Source organism: Amphiura filiformis, chromosome 19 (assembly GCF_039555335.1).
Source record: "Amphiura filiformis chromosome 19, Afil_fr2py, whole genome shotgun sequence".
Lineage (NCBI taxonomy): Eukaryota > Metazoa > Echinodermata > Ophiuroidea > Amphilepidida > Amphiuridae > Amphiura > Amphiura filiformis.
This window is the reverse complement of record NC_092646.1, coordinates 17,153,878-17,175,883: the sequence shown is the minus strand read 5'-3', so window position 1 is coordinate 17,175,883 and position 22,006 is coordinate 17,153,878. Positions and strand designations below refer to the sequence as shown.

At 36.5% G+C, this 22,006-nt stretch overlaps 1 long non-coding RNA gene across 1 annotated transcript in view; it reads right to left on the bottom strand.

The window, feature by feature from the left end:
• The window catches only part of LOC140141006 (uncharacterized), a 116,363-nt gene extending 100,450 nt beyond the window's left edge, over positions 1-15,913 (bottom strand). The window contains exon 1 of the long non-coding RNA XR_011857339.1: positions 15,634-15,913. This is a non-coding gene — a long non-coding RNA (uncharacterized lncRNA). The remainder of the gene's footprint in view (positions 1-15,633) is intronic.
• Between the last annotated feature and the right edge of the window lie 6,093 nt (positions 15,914-22,006).

Here is a 22,006-nt window from a genome sequence, read left to right as displayed (position 1 = left end):
ACAATGAAATTTAAAGTCATGTGATTCAATTTGATCAAGGTGACACCCATGGAGCTATTAAGAATGGAGAGGCAATAGATTATGTAACGCATTGTACACTTGTGCCGATTTGAAACCTGAGAAGCTATTCATCGAAAGGTACCTTTTGTTTGGGACAAAGGGCTTCCACCATTAAATCGGTAAGCTGACCAGACAGTGTATTAACGCTTTACCTAGCAGACTACTGTCAATAAGTGATCAAACGAAAGTCGCGTGAAAGCGCTTACTATAACGAAAAGTACCTTTTGTTGTTATACCACTCAAGGGTGTAATTGAGTAGCCGTAAGCTCAAAAGGCACACATTAGCCGCTGATGCAGTTCGTTGTCACCCCACTGACTGTAGGTGCTTCATTTAAATAAATTGAATGCGCTTGCTGAATGATTACATATCAAGGCTGCCATGTCTGCATGTCTATTACTGTACAGTGTGGGCCAAAAACAACTTTACCCAATTTCAGAGGGTGGTTGCTCGAATTGTAGAAGAGCTATCCATGGTATTTTTACATATTCTAAATGTATATCTTTCTAAAAGTATATGATGAAAAAATGAAAGCAAACAAAGCTAAATTAACAAAATGGTGCTAGTTTTAAGAAAAAAAAAAAAAAATCACTTTGTCCACACGCAATTCAATGGGATGTGTCCGATTGCTAAGAGTAAGTTAGAGTATAAAGGCATACATTATGCGTTATGCATACATGTAATTGGAAAACACGTTTGGCTTGTCTTTGAAAAGTGATAATTGTTTTTACATGAATGAACGAAATACAATCGATTTAAATCCCCATTCACTGTCATTGACCAACAATTAGTATAACAATTACGCAATTACCATTTTCACCTGGCGCGATTTGTGAATTTTAAATGGGCCTTCGTGCATTTTGTGACTGCGTGGCTTATTTATAAATAGGTTTGCAAGGTGTCAAGATGATATGAGATGATAGGATTTTCACAGGAAAAGAGAGGACTTTTATGGCAGAAAGCTTTTTGGAAGTGTAGCGTCAATTTCGGATTCGTTTCCCGAACGTAAGAGTCCCGCCGAAACCTACCATAACTCTAAATACGATAACTTTCATAACTTCGGAAGTGTGATGAATAGATGCAAAGCACGAAGCGGACGTCCAAGACCGGGGTCCAAGAACTGGCCGTTCAGCTGCAAATACTGCAACGGTTCAAAGCGAACTTGAAGCAAACCCCAGAGTCAGTTCTCGACGCAACACTTTGCCAAACATAGGCCTACCACGTACGCAATAAGTGCAATAACTTTACACTTTCTTGTAGATAACATTTCGTAATGACAAAAAATGAGGTCTGAGGTTACAATTGCTTTGCGCATATTTGAAGAGAATTGTTTTTATATCTTTGCAGTATGAAAGCTGCATATCATGACGAAATATCGTAGCTTGACATTTTAATTCTTTATGTTTAATTTATTTGATTGTGTTATATAAAATTGCTTCACAAATGTGTGCGTATACTGAGTGGTTCTCATTCTCTAGTCTCATTGCAAGTGATGCGACGCGACAGCTAGTAGGCCTTCACGTGGACAAAGTTGATTTTGACCCTTTGATTTAAAACTAGCGTCACGTTTTTAATTTAATACATTTTTGAATAGTTTTTTCACCAAATACTCTTAAGAAGATGTTCTTTACGAATGTGTAAAAACAATTTGAAGCAGACTTTTTAATTTTGAGATATGTACCTTTTAAATTGGGTAAAGTTGTTTTTGGCCCACACTGTATAATGGTAATAGCTACGTATAGGCCTACATGTAACATATAATAAGTATACCGGTATAGGCCTATATTAAAGTTGTTTCACAAATTGACATTTTATTTTATCTTAAGAAGGAGAATGTCATAAACAGTGGCGTACTGAAGGGGGGCAGCTCTTTTGTGAGAGGTCTTGGGAGGGGATGAGGGAGGAAGAGGTGGAGGAGGGGACATGAAGAATGAGAGGGGGCTGGAGGAAGAGAGAAAGAGGGACAAAAAGTATGAGGGGATGGAGAAGGGAAGGGAGATAAGAAGAGGGAGTGATACTTTAGCAAGGAAAGAATAAATACAGAGAAAGGAAAAGAAAGGAATAACAAATAAATGTAGGCCTTATAATAATTATTATAGAAACTAAACACAGCCCCCCACCCCCCCCACAAAGGCCTAACACTAACAGCACTATAGGCAGCCATTCGATGATGTCAATGCCTTTATGCGTTACGTATTTAAAACGCCCAGTCAGATGTATTTTACACCTGCCAAGCACAAGTCACCCAATTTCGAAAATTGGACGTTGAATGTACACTCTCATGAATATTGATTGGCAACTTTTTACAATATGTCAGCGCTCAAATCGGACACAATAGAACAATAGACCATTCAGTGCGCTGGTGACACCCCTCTATCATGTTAATGGCGTATTACACTAAATCAGTGTGCGAAAGGTGCAATGGTGATGAGTTCCGGTTAAACGTATATGGCTACATGAGACAATGTGGTGTCCTTAGGGACCATGTTCTTCGTGAGGTTGGCATGCTTTGATTTAAATGAAAGATGACTAAAATAGATATGAAAACTGCACCTGTAAAGTTCCCCAAAATTGAAGCTTAAATGAAATTTCAGTCCTTAATTAATACAGGGATGACGTTAAAAAGTGAAAAATATTGTCACGACTGGTAGAAAACGCCGTTTTAAAAAGGTGATTTTTACGTGCTTTTCAATGGAGAAGTTATTTGGTGGTTTACGCCCTTAAATAACGAAAATAGAAGAAAGCGCCTAATTGGGCGTAACATATGTCAACAATTTATTTTTAAGTTATGAGATATAATTTGATGCAGGTTACATTCCTCATACTTGTAAAATAACGAAAATTTTAAAAAGCGCCCAATTGGGCGTAAAATATGTGAACAATTAATTTTTAAGTTATGAGATATAATTTGATGCAGGTTACATTCCTCATACTTGTAAAATAACGAAAATTTTAAAAAGCGCCCAATTGGGCGTAAAATATGTGAACAATTAATTTTTAAGTTATGAGATATAATTTGATCCATGTTACATTCCTCTATCATGTGAAATAACGAAAATTTTAAAAAGCGCCCAATTGGGCGTAAATATGTCAAGAAATAATTTTTAAGTTATGAGATTTAATTTGATCCAGGTTACATATCTGTATCATGTGAAATAACTAAAATTGAAAAAAGCGCCCAATTGGGCGTAAAATATGTCAACAATGATTTCACCCATGATTAGGTTTAACTAGAACCAGGTAGGTTCCTGCTATCAAGTGTTAAAATGAAACTATGTATAAATGCTTAAATAATAATATGTACATGATGGCATTCCATACTTGGAGTGTAATGACTGTGACCTGCGATTCTGCATTCGGAACATCGGTGTTTCGGAACATAGGTGGTTCGGAACATCGGTGTACCCGCTCTAATAGTGGTATTTAACCTATAGTTAGCCTTTTTACATGGTTTCGAATAACATAGAGCAACATAAAAAGAAAAGCAAAAATGATCAAATACAGTAAACAAAGGCAACAAAATATGTTTTGAAAATAAGACTAGCGTAGGTTTTAATGACACAAGAGTAACATCACTCCTGATACGAGCTGTACAAGGAACGCCATGTCGCATGACCCCGGGGCATGACTCTGGCGTGAGCTAAATTGACCTTTTCGGTAAATCACCTAAGCCTACACCACATTTCGCCATACTGCATTCTAGAGACGCTTGCTGTTAGAATAAGAAAAAATTTAATGCTAATTTATTGCACATTCTAGGGAAGCGTGGTAACCTTTTTAAAATAACCGAGTGAGAGGGTTTTCAAGAAAATATTTTTCCTGTCAAAACTGAAGCATCCTCTGTATAAAAGAAAATATGAATATTAACTGCACATCATATATAACGATTCGTGATACCCAATTGTAGCACATTTAATGTCGTTTAAGAGGCAGAGAATTTTATTTCAATTTTATATACGCCAAAATATTTTTTTAATTTAGCAAGAATAGGGATAGAAAAAAAAACGTTGAAAATTCTATGTAAATATTACATTGGACCCAAGCAAAGATTACTGTTTCGTTTTTATGGTAATCTAATCTTTTATTTCCTGAAAAAACATTAAGGGTATAATGTCGATTATTCACATACTTGATCAAAACATTGAACGTTTATACAAGAAAAATGGCAGGTTCCTCTGTAGTATTTTACTGACCATGGAAATGTACTGACACACGAGCACGTGTCAAAATCGATATAATGTATTGTCCATATAGACGCCCATTTATCATGTTTATTGCTGGATTTTTTTTGTATAGGCCTATAGAACACGCATCAGTTAACAACAATTGAGCGCTAATAATACACATAAATGTTTTTAGGTAAATAAAATTCCAAAATATGGTACGTTTTATGCCTTTGCTTGTCACGTGGTAGGCCTATGTTGAAGTTGCGATTATATCTTCAAATAAGTTTCATATGGATTGCAACAAGACAAGTGGCCGAGTGGTCTAAGGCGCTGGGTTCATAGTGTGTCCAAAGTAGTGCGCCGTGAGTTCGAAACCCGCCTCCGCCAAACTTTAATGAAGTAAAATTAAAATTTTTTTACTTTAAAAAAATTTCGTAAGCCGTTGCTCTTATCAGTCCAATTTTTGACCTCCATAGCCGGTTTAGCCAACATCGGATTTTCACGCGAGTGTGATAATAAATAATGATATTGAAAACAGCTCCATGAATGATTTCGTGTAATCAATACATAGAAAATGGATCTACTAATAATGTAATTGCTATTTTAATGTGCTTTCACTTGTAACATCATTTAAACACACAGTCGACGTAATGTTCCTGTTGTATTCATATTACGCGGGCTTTGGAGTCGACGTTTCCCCATTGCACTGCGTATTTGGCTTTTCCCAGCAGCCGCAGGAGGCTCATCGTATTGTGAATCGACCGAATTAGGGCTTGTGCGTCGGAAGGTATAAAATGGTTCTATCATGATCTTTTTTACAGGAAATTCCCACTATATCGAATGCACCAACATAATATATTTGTCTTTAATTCACCAACATTCAGGCAAAGTAAAAACGCCACCATCTTTGTGATGCATTAAAAAATGTTTAGGGGTATGAACGTTTGGACAGTATTTATTGTGGTACATTAGAGCCCATCAGACATATCGAATTGCATTCTGAATACTAAGAATGTCCTTCTGATATCAAATAATTTAGATTTTTGAAAAGCCGACGATCAACTGAAAATTTTGACCTTTCGTATCGAAGATGTGGATTTTTTCCCAAAACACCAACAAATATTAGGTCTTTTTGGAAAAAAATCCATATCTTCAATATGAAAGGTCAACATTTTCAAGCTACATACACTTTAAGAATATATCATTAGATTTATAAAATTTATTTCGAGGACTGTTATATCAAAAATGTGAAAAATATCAAATTTTAATAATTTGTCATAAAATTTGTATCATATCATGAATTTCAAAAAATGAAATATTTGATATCAGAAAGACATTCTTCGTATTCAGAATGCAATTCGATATGTCTGATGTGCTCTCATGTCCCACAAAAAATACTGTCAAAACGCTCATTCCAGATCCCTTAATTCACCAACATTCAGGCAGAGTAAAAACGCCAGCTTTCATACAAAGTCCAACGTGTATCTTGAAAACATACGCGTTCAAACATTTCATGATTTGATGTAGAAATACCCGATATTTTCATCTGGGGATAATGGTCTTTACGTAACATCTGTCTCCATGTAAGCATTGAATCATTTGAATGTCGCCAGAAGTTTACCCTTATTATTGCTCGCGCCGGGAGGCGCGAGTATTAGTGTTTACTTCTGAGCGGAATGTGGAAAAGTGAAGAAAAGCCTGTTTTACTTAAATTGTATTTACCTTCATTTAAATATTTATGACACTTTCATCAAAACAAATATTCAAGCGATAATAATGTGTAATATAATAAACGTGAAATTTTAGTATTTTAAGAGTTTTTGTATATTTTAGACGTTCTATGACTTGTTTGCTGTGTAGAGGCTGAATTGCACATGCGTACTCTGACCATCGAGGCCAGTGACCCGTCAGTGATAGTCATGGGCAAATTGATATCGACATTTTTCTTTCTGCTGATTGGTTATACACACTCTTCGATTAATTTATATAGGTAATAGGGGTGTTTGAGGTTAATACGGTGTACCATTAGGGACATGCATACTTAAACATTAACCAATGATCCTATAGAGCCGTTGTGTAGTCGTGCGATATGTCAAACTTTTCCTCTGGTCATAAGGAACAAAAAATTCAGTGGTCGCGCATCTGTACGATCATTGGTTAATGAGATATAGTTACTTTTTGGTACTTTGTGCACTTAACCCTCTATCTTTTTAACCAAATATCCCAGAGTCGTGCGATATGTCAAACTTTACTTCTGGTACGTAAAGACGGCCCGATTGGCGCGAGGTTCACATTGGTGCGTATGCACCAAATATGTATTAAAAACATCGGTCGATGTTTTGCCACAAGTTTAAAAAATAACGGTTAGTTCATGAAAAAGAAGAAGTGAAATTTAGCAAAACGCGACGAGGTTTATTTGCCCGTGAGAGAGCTCTATTGTTCCGCTATTGTATCCACTATTGTATCCACTATTGTATTCTATTCATAAAAGCTACTGCAAGAATCGCGGCAATCCCTGATGTTGCTGGTGTCTACCGCCGGCGTTTCGCATTTATTAACATTTAAAATGATCCGATACTCTTACATTTATAGACTTATTACCGCTTTTTATATAATATTCAGAAATTGCAATTATGAAAACTACAAACTTTGAAAGTGAAATATATTTACCATCGAAAATATATCAATCTTAAATTCTATAGAATCTATAGATACCTAACCCAGAAATGCCCCGTTTCTAAATTTTTGAGTGAACACGATAATGCGATTGCTTTTCTTACACGTAAAATACGGCCAATTCAGAGAAAAAATCTTGTTTCTCGTATAGGGCCTACTATAGACATTTTCTTTTTGTTTTTTGTTGGCTGGCCGCTGAGCTACTTCTTTTTACTAATTATAGATACGTCAAAACGTGTTCCCATGTTGAAAGTGTACAAGCTATTTCTACTTGCTTTAGAGAGAGCACAATTGAATGAAGACGATTTATTTGTGCCAGGATTTCATTTAATATATCTATTTTTTATTTTAATAATACCCCATACCTAACAAGAACATAAGAAAATATTGTAAATGCCATAAATATACGCACTCATGCATAGGGAGACAAACATGATAAAGTTAATCTGTTCTTTTCATTCTCGTTCATTAACCTTTGGAACATTTCACATGCATGATGTTTGCATCAATCCTTCTCGGCAATCTAGGGCCATAGGCATATAGTAATTTAAATCGTGAAACCGTAGAACGATCTGTTGGTTGGCATAGATATTGAATAAAATTTAATCCCATCACATCAATTCAAAGCTACACCCTTTTTTGAAATACTGGTTACCACCGGCTTAAAATGAATTAACAATAACTTGAAATTTGGAAATTTTAAGATAAATCCATATCATGGGTAATGTAAGGGCGCTCTTTTCATTGGTGACAGCCTCAAATCACCAAATAATGAAAGTAATTGAACAAAGTGGTGTTGTTCAACGATATTTTAATATAAAATTATACACTGACGTTTCGTACAAAAGTACTTTATCAAAGTAAGCAAAATAGAGAATGTCTGCGAGCGCGGAAAACAAAAATGAGAAATGGCGCAACACGCAAATTAAAGCAGCGCGAGTGAAAGTGGTCGCAGACAAACTCTAGATATTAAATGAAATGCAAAGAAAGAGGAAGAGAGACTGAAGAAAATAAAGGAAGAAAGTAAAGAATGAACAAGATAGAGAAAAGTGAAAGAAAGAAAGAAAGAAAGGAGGAAAGAAAGAAAGGAAGGAAAAAGAAATGAGAAGAAAGAAATAAAGAAAGGAAAAAAGGAAAGGAAAGGAAAGAATGAAAGTAGGCCTATGAAAGAAAGAAAGAAAATAAGAAAGAAAGAAAGAAAGAAAGAAAGAAAAAAGAAAGAAAGAAAGAAAGAAAGAAAGAAAGAAAGAAAGAAAGAAAGAGAGAAAGAAAGGAAGGAAGAAAGAAAGAATGAAAGAAAGAAAAAAAAGCAAGGAAGGAAAATGAAAAGAGAAGAAGTAATTCATTGGTAGAGCACCAGCGCAGTCACCTTCGGAGCCTTATTTCACCCTTATACAGATGAGCACTCCATTATAATGCCTCTTTGAAGGTGTCTTGGGAAGTATTTTCATGAACTGCATATCTCCTTGTCTTGGGTAGGCATCAATTGATTCTCTGAGGTCTCTGGACTTAGGACCAGACTCTGGTGTGTTAAATTGATTTTAAGTGCGCACAACCGTCACGCTTCCCTCAGAGATAGATTTAATTAAACCATCATCAGCGATCACCAGCGCGGTCATCTTTGGAGTCTAATTTCACCCTTCTTAAGAAGAGCACTCCTGGTGTATTTCTCTCTTGGAAAATGACAAAATTGGAAAAATCACCTTGTTGCGGTCTAACTAACACACAAACAAAATCAGCTTGTTACACTAGCAAGTGCCACACCGTTGCAACGGTCCACCCGGGGTGATGTAAGGCAGCAGGCAGGACTAGTGTACAGCTATGAAAAGTGTCGTTGAGGAATATTTATAAGTGTCACTTGGCATATTTAGGTCTGAGTGTCTTGTGCTGGTTCGTCTTCTTTATCTTCACATGGAGATGGTTTCCAGCTTTGAATCAGGTCTATCTTTCGGAATGCTTTGCTTTGACGGCATAACCATATCACATAGCTGGTTCTGACTGAGTGCGGTTTTAGAAGCCACATCCGTGATGCTACGTCTCTTTCCACTTGTACTCCGAGAGCAGCGATGCATTTTGTCAGCGATGTGTTGTAAATACCTCTGCTTCAAATTTCAATTGGGAAGTAGTGCGTACACCATCCCCTATTTTCGCAGTCGGCTACAAGATCTTGGTATTTGCTTTTCTTTCTTGCATTGGCATTTGACAGGTTTTCTTCCATTGGGACTGTAAGCTCAATGATGATAACTGTTTTGGTCCTTTCAGAATAGATTGTAATATCAGGACGTGTTGCAGTCTCTGTGATTATGGGAGGAAATACTACTTGCTTATGTTCCTCATCCATCAGAAATTACCAGTCATTGGCCTTCTGTAACAGGTTTGTTGAGTCCCTTGTTGGAAGAGGCAGTGCTGGATTCCGGTAGGTTACACCATCTGCAGGGCTGAATTTGATAGTAGTCATATAGTGGGTATCTTCTGGAGGGGTGCTCGACTTCTGATTTGCCTCTTCAATGAAGGGCATTATGCCATTTGCTACAGCTTTCAGTGTCTGATCCTGTCTCCAGTTGTATCTACCACTCACCTTTGTTTCCAATGGACATTTTATTGTGAAATGTCATTGTACAAGGAATACATAAAAAAAATTCCACATAGCCCCGAATGAAAAGTATTTAATTATCTTTGTAATCACTCAAAAAGCATTTTGTGTGAATTTTACATCCGAACTAGAGGCTATTAAATTTTTACGAGCCTTTTTATTTTACATGTAAAGCCTATGGGGGTGACGATTAGAAACGGACGGCAATATTGAAAAACCCTCATTTTGGGCCATTTTAGACACTAAAATGCTCATAAAAAAAGAATAGCCTCTAGTCCGGATGTAAAATTCACACACAATGCTACCTGAGTGAGTACAAACATAATTAAATAAATTTCATTCGGGGGCTATAGCAAAAACAAAAAATGTCCTATACCTTCATGGTTATGAAACAAAGGTGCACTCTGCAGAGAATAGTTACATCCATTTAAGATATGGAATAGAGTGCAGTTATTATGATGACATAAATGGCAGGATCCGAGGTTGGTCTTTCCCCAGAGTCTCAAATTAGCTGGTGATGGAAGTTGGTCGTGGATGGCATTGACATGGAAAGATAGGAGCTCTGGTGTCCATATATAAAGGAGCTTCTTCCAAGATGTATCTACTTGCATGGCAGAGTCCCATCTGAGCCATTGTCCTTGTTTGGCGCAGCCATAGAGGTACACAAGCATGTCATCTTCATCTACGTCTTTTACCAGACTAGTGAGGCATTTCCTGTGTTCTTGGGGTTTCATGCCTCTTTACAGTTTCTGGTTCTTTTTGAAACCAAGGCCTGCTCTGTCTGTTTGACCTCTGCACATCTCATTCAGTATCAGATGTCGCTCTCTTTGTTCATGTTCTCTGACTCCGTTCCACCTTGATTGATTTGCTTTTCTTTGTAGGCAGTATTTGTAGAGAGTCTGTGTTTTCCATCTATAGAATACTTGTTGAGATGGTGCTTGGTGACTTGCATGCATTTTACAGAAGTGGTGAGTCTTTTAAGGAATAAAGAAATAATGAATTTAAAGAAAAAAAGAAAAAAAACGAACTAAAAAGGAAAGGAATAATGAAAGTAGGCCTATGATAGAAAGAAAGAAAAACGAAAGAAAGGAGGTAAGAAAGAAAGAGAGAAAGAAAGAGGGAGAGAAAGAAAGAAAGAGAGAAAGGAATAAGGAAAAAAGAAAATGAGAAAACACAGGAAATTAATACAAAAAACTGCTATAATGGAGAGAATGAAGATCTACCAAGTGGTCAGGGCGTGACCAAAAGGAAATTAAAGTTTGAATGCAGAAAATTGGACATTAAGTCCGATGCTATCAGGGCCAGCAAGGGTGCCGTAATGGCATATAGTATGTATATGAATGGATGAAATAAATTAATTGATTGATTGTATGTTGTTCCTTCAACCAACGCTAGTGATCTGAACCTGAGGTTTGGAGAAGGCCACTGACTTTAAGATCAGACGGAATATGGGGAATCTCGTTGTAGTGGCGCGTGATGGGAGTGTCACGGTTGTTTTTGCTCACTTTGATAAAGTACTTTTGTACGAAACGTCAGTGTATAATTTTATATTAAAATATCGTTGAACAACACCATTTTGTTCAATTACTTTTCACTTTTTACCATGCGATGTTACGTGGGACTCTTAACTTTTTTCTGCGCCAAATAATGAGGTTTATATATTTTCTAAGACATTAGATCTGTTTAATAATTTATTTTATTCAAAAAGAAAAACGTCAAGTGTTCAAACTTTAAAGCTCTTTTTCTAGAAACACCGATTTTAATTTCAAGTTAGATCATTTTACCAAATCAGGGCCAAATTAGGCTGTTTAGCTTAATCATGTGAAGTGACCTCTTAAAATGATATCACACTGATCAGACTGATCTTTATGTTATTACAGTGAGGCCCACATACAAAGTTCAACACAAAGTGAACGATGTTATAGCTTGGAGGGTTAACAAACCAACACCGCCAAATTCGACTGACGTGTGTACAACGTGGGAAGCTATGAGGAAATTGAACACTCGTTGTCTGATCATGCATGTGTTTATGGTTCGGATAACGGTTACTTAGCAGCTCTCGTTCTGCTTGGGTTTATTGAATAAACTCTATATGTAGTCATCAATATGTCGTTTCCAGTCCCTCGCTGAACTATTGGGTTCAGCTATTAATTTTTTTTAAATAATTCTTACCCCATCTTCCAAAAGCGAGGAAGAAAGAAAGAAAGAAAGAAAGAAAGAAGGAGAGAAATAAAGGAAGGAAGAAAGAAAGAATGAAAGAAAGGAAAAAAGCAAGGAAGGAAAATCAATCAATCAATCAATCTTTATTTTCATCAATCTCATACAAACATTATAGCATTATTATATACAATTATTGTGTATTAACAAGATTTGATGAAGGAAGGTACATCACAAAGCCGAGGCCTGATAACGATGTACCTCCTTTTAACTAACAAATAATTATAATTTAATCAAAACAACGAATATACTCATAAACATAAATAAATAAAACAAAGAACATAAATAAATAAACAAAGAACCCATCTTAATTTACCATAATACAATTTTAAGCAAACAAATATTTTAGCAGTAGTATAGTATCAAGTAGTATAATGAATAACATCGAGTCAGCACAATATGAATTATAAGAACCCATCTTTAATTTACCATAATACAATTTTAAGTAGGCAAATATTAAGCAGTAGTGTAGTATCAAATAGTATAGTGAATAACATAGATTCAGCACAATATGAATTGTGACATTATTTGTTATCTTTTAGATACCTTAACATACTATTTTTGAATTCATTTACCAGTTTAGCTTCTTTAATTTCACTTGGCAAACTATTCCACAGCCTAGGACCAAGTGTTAAAACATCAGTGACTTTATGGATGTCACTTCGATAATTCTCTTTCTTTCTGGTATTATAATTGTGAATAGACTTCATGTTTATGAACAAGTTGTCAAATGAACTTGGTAATAGACCCTTATGATATTTGTACATAAATATACCCAGTTCTTTATTATACAGATGGCATATATTAAGTAAATTGTACTTTTCGAACAATGGTTTGGTGTGGCAAAGATACGAACTATTATTTATAATATTCTAACTGCTCTTTTCTGGAGCTTCACAAGTTTAAATTATACTTATTAGCAGAACCCCACAATATTATACCGTAGCTTAAATATGGTAAGATTAGCGTACAATACAACTGATACAGGCTTGTTTTTGGTAAAAAAAGATTAAGTTTGTTTAGGACACCAATATTTCTAGAACATGTTTTACTAATGTTGTTAATATGTGACCTCCAAGTTAGGTTGTCATCAAGTGTAATGCCCAGAAATTTAGGTAGATGTGATGTATCATACAGAATTCACAAGTATGTAAATGAGTTAAAAGGTCAAATATATGCATAATACATAAGGTTAAAGGTTAATTATATACATTTATTCATATTTTATTATATTATATACATTTATTCATATATTATACATAACAATACTGTCCTTTTGTGTCTTTATTATGCTAATATAATTTTCTATGTCATTTAGTATCCTTCAGTGTCTTTTAGCGTCTTTATATGGTTTTCCTTGGCTTTCCTTGGCTTTATTTGGCTTTCCTTGAGCTTTCTTTGGCTTTCCTTAGCTTTCCTTGGCTTTCTCTGAAAGCTTTCCAAGGAAAGCTTTCAGAGAAAGCCAAGGAAGCCAAAGAAAGCTCAAGGAAAAACAAAAGCTCAAGGAAAGCTTCAGGGAAAGCCAAGGAAAGCTCAAGGAAAGCCAAGGAAAGCCATAGAAAGCCAAGAAAAGCCAAGGAAAGCCAGAGAAAGCCAGAGAAAGCCAAGGAAAGCCAGAGAAAGCCAAGGAAAGCCGGAGAAAGCCAAGGAAAGCCGGAGAAAGCCAGAGAAAGCCAAGGAAAGCCAGAGAAAGCCAGAGAAAGCCAAGAAAAGCCGGAGAAAGCCAAGGAAAGCCAGAGAAAGCCAAGGAAAGCCAGAGAAAGCCAAGGAAAGCCAGAGAAAGCCAAGGAAAGCCAAAGAAAGCCAAGGAAAGCCATAGAAACCCAAGGAAAGCCGGAGAAAGCCAAGGAAAGCCGGAGAAAGCCAGAGAAAGCCGGAGAAAGTCAAGAAAAGCCAGAGAAAGCCAAGGAAAGCCGGAGAAAGCCAAGGAAGGCCAAAGAAAGCCAGAGAAAGCCACGGAAAGCCGGAGAAAGCCAAGAAAAGCCAGAGAAAGCCAAGAAAAGCCGTAGAAAGCCAAGGAAAGCCAAAGAAAGCCAAGGAAAGCCAGAGAAAGCCAAGAAAAGCCAAAGAAAGCCAAGGAAAGCCAGAGAAAGCCAAGGAAAGCCAAGGAAAGCCAGAGAAAGCCCAGAAAAGCCAAAGAAAGCCGTAGAAAGCCGGAGAAAGCCCAGAAAAGCCAGAGAAAGCCAAGGAAAGCCAAGGAAAGCCAAAGAAAGCCAAGGAAAGCCAAAGAAAGCCAAGGAAAGCCAAGGAAAGCCAAGGAAAGCCAAAGAAAGCCAAGGAAAGCCAAAGAAAGCCAAGGAAAGCCAAAGAAAGCCAAGGAAAGCCAGGGAAAGCCAAAGAAAGCCAGGGAAAGCCAAAGAAAACCTTATAAAGACGCTAAAAGACACTGAAGGATACTAAATGACATACAAAGACATATTAGCATAATAAAGACACAAAAGGACGTAATTGTTATGTATATTATATGAATAAAATATGAATAAATGTATACAATTAACCTTTAACCTCATTTAAATAAGAGTGAATTCTGTATGATACACTAACCAAAATCTGATTGCTATTACTATATGGGTGAATGGACAACAACAACATTGGTTTTCCCATAGGGCCTGTACTTAAGCAATTTTTGGAACTGGCCTGTGACTAAGTCTTTATTGAACGAATTATTGAGTGTCCACTAATTATGAGGCACCCAAATTCCGAATGTTCTTTGCAGATTCAATGTGTTCATTTCCAATAGAAAGAGTTATATTAGGTAGCAGATGTTTGTGATAATAATATGATGATGCAGCAATGAAGACTTCTGTTTTACTATCATTTAACGACAGTTTGTTTGCGGTCATCCAGTTTAACAATAAATAAACCTAAGCCCATTACGTAAGCTCATGCTCTTTACAAAAAAAGTACAAAAATAGATGAGCAGACAAACTTTAATAATCTTGATAAAAATACAAAGATTAGGACGATAAGAAACTGATACTGTAAGGCAGGCTACTGTCAATAAGTGATCAAAAAAACGTCATGTGATAGCGCCCAGTTGAACCAGTGGTACCTTTTGTTCTCATACAAGCCACGGGTGTGATTGAGTCGTCGCAAGCACAAAAAAACACGCTTGTTATTTACCGCCCCTATCTACTTGACGCAGAACATCAAGAAAACCTCAATATCACTAATCTATATTATCATTAATTAGAACCAGCTTCATTATTATGGAGTCGTCTCTCGTTCTTCTTGCAGGATATTCTCTATTATATTCTGTTATCTGGTATACATTGATGCTGCATTCTTTTCTCCCTATCTTTGTCATCAATAGAAATGTCCAATTCATCCTATAATCTCATGGTTTTTAGAAGTATTGCATTTAGAAATTCGTTTTAAATGGGCAGCAATATCAATAAGTTACGTTTAAGGACTATATTGTTGAAGTTTTTGTATTTTCTTGTAGGCTTCTTCATGGTCATTTGAGTCAATATCATGACACCAACCATGGCATAAGGCATTAAAGTTGCAAATATAATTCCATTCAATGGATCAGAAGGCACGCGTTTCCTATACTGTATATTGTACTAGGAGTGATATATTTTAAAATGTCTTTTAAAACTGTTTTTAATTGGAAATATCTGGAGCTAGCTGGCTGGACAGAATTATAGTGTCACTAATATCACGCAACCGTATGTATATTATGCCGTGCTCAAAGGGGGGGGGGGGCAGTTGGTCACGCCCTCCCCCCACTTTTGTTGGTCATTCGGGGGAAATCAGTCATTTCCCCCGAAATGACTGATGTCGCCCGCACCTTACACTCCTAATCAGACTCCATTTGGGGGAACCGAACAACCTATCCCCCCACCCCCAATGTGCTGCGCACGCCACTGGATAAACACAGAGCACATAAAGCACATTAATCGGCAATCAGTAATACTTACATTGCTCTGTCAAGTTCCCAGGTATACACAAACAATCGCTCCTTTTTTCTCGCACCAACTCTTTGGCCGGTGCTGCTTCTGATTCAAGCATCCATGAACGGAGTCTCAGAGAAACTAAAATCACAAACACGATGAACACCTGGGTTTTCATGGTTGATACCAAATCTGTTTTCAACTTTGTCTAAAGAAAAACTGTTGCTGACTTCAGCCACGAATTAATACTCAACGAACTAAAAAAGTCTGATGAATACTGTTATTGATATTATGAATATGAGTATACGTAGTAATTTTCCATACCTATAAATAGCTGTCACCCAAACTAAAGAGAGCAGTATCCTGAAGTATTTAACAGGTGGTTAATGGCGTGCATTCTCTAAATTCAGTAAATTTCCATCGTCAACCGTGTAATTGAATGGGATTATTTTGAAATTTTAAAACGCTTGAAATATCACAAACAAATACCCAGTAAACACCGATACGTCGGGCCTACGTTGGCAATGGGTTGGACATGGCGGGAACACGTCGGAGTCGCCCTTGCTTCATCGGAACGGCGTCGGGCCTACGGCAGTGTAACGACGTCTTCTTCAGATAGTTGGAAGGACGTCGGGCCAACAACAGTCAGCCAGCGTCTTTCATGCATAGTCGAAAAAAAGTCGGGCCTACGGCCAAGTAACGACGTCTTTTATGGGTAGTCGGTAAAACGTTGGTCAAACGACAGTGAACCGTATATACGTATAGGACGATCTTTATTTGCATAACTTATAAGCTGCAAAATTGGCGGTTTAAATGTTCTTTACCTGGAATGGGGGTAGGTCTATTAATTAATTCATATAGCCCCCCCCCCTCTCCCGGCAATGGCTCATCTTATACCTGTTCTGCATATTACCTGGTCGAAAGTGCTATACTAATAATGTGTTGAACAATGTTAAAACTCACGTCACTCTTAATAATAAACATGAAAACTAAAAGATTTTCCCAAAAATAAATAGGCATATGGCTACTAGCATTATTATAATCTCGATTTTAGAGTTGAAATGATGACCCAGCCATAGGCTAGCTATTATCATGACGGTGTTTGTTTTGAAATGAGTAGGCAGCTCACGGGTGATGAGACTATACAAGACCGTTATAACATATGAACTGATCTTAACCCCTGTTGGAAGTGAACTTTTGGCCTCCGTTGCCGTCCACACGTACAGCACGCTACGTAGAATTATGTACATCAGTGCGTGGCAGTTGAAATTCAAATGGCACTAAGAGATAAGCGCTGTAGGCCTATCGTTAATATTTTGTGGAAGTTTATGGATAATATTATATCTTTTTAGCTGCACTTATTGTTTATATGATTGCTGCTCGTATTCATTGAAGAGTGATGAGTGTTGTCTAGTTGCCGAGCGGGCTTTGACAAGCATTTGCGTAAAAGTAGAAGGATCTAGCTTAGCTCTAGGCCTATGCAGGTTCAAGTAAGTATTTACTAAATATTTTTCTTCCAATTTGAATTTGTAACGTGTAAACGTATTAAACTGCATAAAATTTACTCATGTTTAATCAGTTAGGGCCTAATGTATTGCTATATTAGATCTTTTTTAAATCTCGAAACAGGTAGGCACAGATGTTTACTGATGTTTGTGAAAGAAAACGGTCAACAGAAACATGTTTAACCACGGGGTCATACATTTACTACATGATGTAGTTTACTTTATCATGGTCGGTGTATGACTACGTCATGGTTTTATGTGTTTACAACTAGGATTCTCTTCTCTACGATGCCGTTGCCGTACTTTACGAAGTCGGACCATCATGTTGGTATTCCATCAGCAGGACCGTTGGCAAAAAGTGTAAGTAAAACCAATGTACTTTTTATGTTGGTATACCATCGGCACTAGCGTAGGAAAAGAGTTGGCCCTAAAACAATCCAACGTACTTTTCTCGTCGGCATAAGTAAGGCATGTTCGTAGCCGGCAAAACATTGGCCCTAAGTCGGAACGACGTCGCAAAATATCTTCGTGAAAAAGTTGGTCCCACGTCGGGACAACCCTTTTTAAACATCGGAATACAATCGGCATGACAGTAGGCAAAACGACGGCCCAGCGTTGGAACAACGTCTTTTACGTGTCGACGGCAGGATGCACCCCCGATGAGCACCCGACACGAATCCCGACGTCCGGTCGACTTTGCTAGCTCCTTATATCCGACGTCGGACCGACGTCCGTGTGTTATCTGGGTAGGCCTATGTTAATAAATAATATAAATACAAGCTAAAACCGTTGGGGTTCGATAATGAACCCCACAAAACTAACCAAGTATATGGAAAATGCCATACGGCCGGGCGGTTTCTATCATGCCACTCGCCGCCTGGTATTTAACATGGCAGATACTGCATGCCAGGGGCTATTTTAGGAGAAAAAAGTCACCTCACGTTAGCCAGTGGAGGCGTGGTTGTGGGGAAGCGGTTGCTGGGGGGTATCCCTTGAGTTCTGTACATTTTAAACATATTTTTGTACATATTATTATTGTACATTTTTTTGTACATATTATTGACTCATTTGTGACGTTAAGGGCTCGGATAGCGACGCGGCGTGACCTTTGCAAAGTATTTTCATGGGACCTGAGAGCACATCAGACATACCAAATTGCATTGCATACGAGGAAAATTTCACACGAGGAATATCCTTCTCAAATAAGTATGATGCTGACTCAAATTAATGCAGCGTGTGCTGAGCCTTAGTTTAAAATAATAATAATATTTGAAACTAGTGATATAATACAAATTTTATGACAAATTATCAAAAGATATTATTTTTGACATTTAACAGTCCTCGAAATAAACTTTATAAAATTAATGATATGCACTTTTAAAAGTGAATGTAGCTTTCCTCAAAAGACTTCTGGGTGAAAAATGTATATCTTTAATACGAAAGATTATATTTGATGGACGACTTTTCATCCCAGCTAGATACAATTTAAGGGTCAAAACCGATAAATCGGCATTACTTAGAAAAATCGTGTCGCACACATTGAATTATAATTTTCATGAATGCTTTAACTTCCATTGTTAATTTCTTTTGTATAATTAAACAACCAGACTACACTCAGAAAAATGGTAATGTTTTTTAATCGTTCAGATACAATATAAGTAACAGGGGTCCACGAATTTACCCTTGTGGTACACCTCAACTTATATTGTAAAACCTAAAATGTCCATTTCCAATTTTTCCAAATTTTGATGTAGGCCTACTAGAAGTTGAATTCAATCCAGTCCATTCAATCGAATGTTGTCATCAAGGGACTGAACCTAAACGGTTCCAAAAAAATAAGCCCCCCCCCCTAATAAATTTTGGTATAATCCAAAAACGGCTTGATCGATTCTCTTGTTTTAAAGTTTGGAACATAGGCTGATTAGTTATGCATTATGCATCAAGTGCACGGGGTTTTGTTGTTATCTTTTATCATCTTCACTGAGAAACACAGCAATTTATAAAACTAGCGATCACCCGTCTTTCGCGGTCAGAGTCTTTCGCGGTTTGTAAATTTTGTATATTTTGTGTACTGTACATGTAAATGTTTTATTTAATGTGATTAATGGTATGAGAGGAGATTATCATTTAAAATATAATATTTAGTATCCTTTCCATATAAATCAATGGCTTGAAATTGCAATTAGATCGTGAACCGTCTTCTTACCACCATATCATATCCACCGTGAGAAGTCTTGCCCCTGTTTGATGCTAGCCGCCCTGATATTTAAGATTTTTATGCATTTACAGTACTTTTTAGCCCATTTTGGACAATTTTGTTGTACATTTAACCCATTTTTTAACCATTATCGTCCAAGCTTGCCCCCTCCGCACCTTGAAATGTACCTTGCTGCCCCCCTGCAAAAAGTCCTGGCTACATCACTGAGCAGATGAACACAATTTTATTCACTTCCCTCTTGGCCCCCTGTGGTATGCTGGCTGACCTGATATTTAAGATTTGTATGCACATACTTGGTACCTTTTATTTGTTAGCCCATTTTGGATAAATTTGTTGTACTTTTTACTTTTTAGCCCATTTTAGCCCCCCCATGAAATTTGCCTTGCCCCCCCCCTCTCTCTCTCTCTCTGAAAAAGTCCTGGCTACACCACTGTGCAGATGAAACAATTTTATTCACATTTCCTTACACTCTGTTTATCATACAATGCTGATAACATAGCATTATCACAAAGAGCAGAGTAGGCCTATTTTATGGTAAATAATACAATTCAGTGGGTTGAGAGGCAAATAGGCAATTGCACCATATTATAATTAGCACAATTAAGCTATATACCCTCCTCACTTTGCTTCACCAACAGCCCTTATACGCCGTAGAAGTGACGTCATAATCGGATTAATATATATTAATATAATAATATTAATAGCCCTATCTAATCCCACCCCATCGCGAGACATGAGTGAAAGCAACAAATCTACTAAGGCTAGCAAGCAAAGTGTGCTAAAACTAACTGCTGGCAAGATTGCAATCACCAGGGATCCGAACTGTGATAGAAACTCATCTGTGGGAAGGAGTGGGTACAAATCTGACCAGAATGAGACAGAATATTATAGTAATAATAGTTCAGATCTATCAAGCGATCAAGATCATTATCAATATTCCAGCTTAAGTGCCAAGTCTCCATCACCTGATCAACAAGGTGCCAAGAGAAAGCAGAAAGATAGCAAACAGAAGAAGAGGAGAAGCAGAGGATCAAGTAGAAAAAGTGAACAATATAAACAATAGTTGAATGAATTTCCCACCTACTTTCAGAAGCATATGTATAATGTGCATTTTCTTTTGTTCTCTTTTAGAGCTTAAAAACAAAAACAAAAAAAACAAAAAAAAAACAAGCAGAAAAGCAACAAAAAAACCCAAAACAAAGTATGTATATAGTATATAATATGTATAAGGTATATATCTGTAGATATTTATGAATTCGTGTAATGTGCATTTTATTTCCCTCAATGTTAGAGGGCTTAGAAATCAAGATAAAAGAAGAATTGTATGTAACTGGTTAAAAAGCCAAAAAGTTGATATATTTCTTTTGCAAGAAACTTATCTTGATCAAAGGTTGGAAAATGCTTTGAGGAAAGAGTGGGCGATAGAATCTTTTAGTTCGTTTGGAACATTTCACAGTAGAGGGGTATCAATCGTCTATAGAAAAGACTGAGATGTAAAAATCGAAAATAGTCATATTGCTGACGATGGTAGAAAAATTTTGTTGAATATGCTAATCCGTAAAAAACCTTGCACTTTAATCAATCTATATGCACCAACGAAACAAAAATACAAAGATATTTTCTTCAAGAAAACATTTCATTGGATTAAAAGAAATGCTAAGTACAATGTTATTATTGGTGGTGATTTAAATTGTACTCAAAACCATAATAAAGATACTAAAAACATGAAAAGGAAAAATGTACCATGTAAATATCTGCAAAAATTATTAAACATTGTAATTTAATTGATATCTGGAGGCATAGATGGCCAGAAAAACGTCAATTCACATGGAGACAAATATCACTTGGTTTATTTTCTAGGCTAGATTATTGGCTGATTCACAAAGAGTTCATCGATGTTGTTAAAACTACTGATATTAGACCCTCTGTAAAATCAGATCATAATGCTATTTCATTAAAGTTACAAATGGGAAAAACAAATACTGGACCAGGTTTTTGGAAATTTAATTCTTCACTCACAAATGATAATAACTACAAAAAGAGATTCGTGAAGTTATTTGTTCTTGCCAAAAGGATTGTACCCGGCAAAATTATCCAATCAACTTACTTGGGAATTATGTAAAAGAAATATAAAAGATTTCACTGTAAAATACTGTAAAAAAAGGCCCGATGTAAAAAAAGCTTTTGGAGAAATTAGAAAATGATGTTAAAGAATTAGAAGAGAAAATGGATAATGTTGGAAATGTATTTAAGAACAGATATATTGAAGCAAAGTCAAAACTAGAAAAGCTGTATAAAGAAACTACTAAAGGAGCTATAATAAGGTCAAGAGTCAAGTGGTTTGAGGAGGGTGAAACCAATTCTAAATATTTCATGGGGCTCGAAAAACACAAAGCAACTAGAAATTCAATTACAGAACTTAAGTTAAAAAACGGTAAAAATATCACAGACACAGATGACATTCTAAATGAATCTGTAGATTATTATACTAATCTGTATAAATCAAAAGAAATAGAAGATAAAGATATTGATGCCTACATTAACAAAACTCGTGTAGAAACATTATCAAATGAAGAAACAATCGAATGTGAAGGGCTACTAACAATTGAAGAATGTACAAAAGCAGTACAAACACTTAAACTTAATCGATCACCCGGAATTGACGGATTAACTCCCG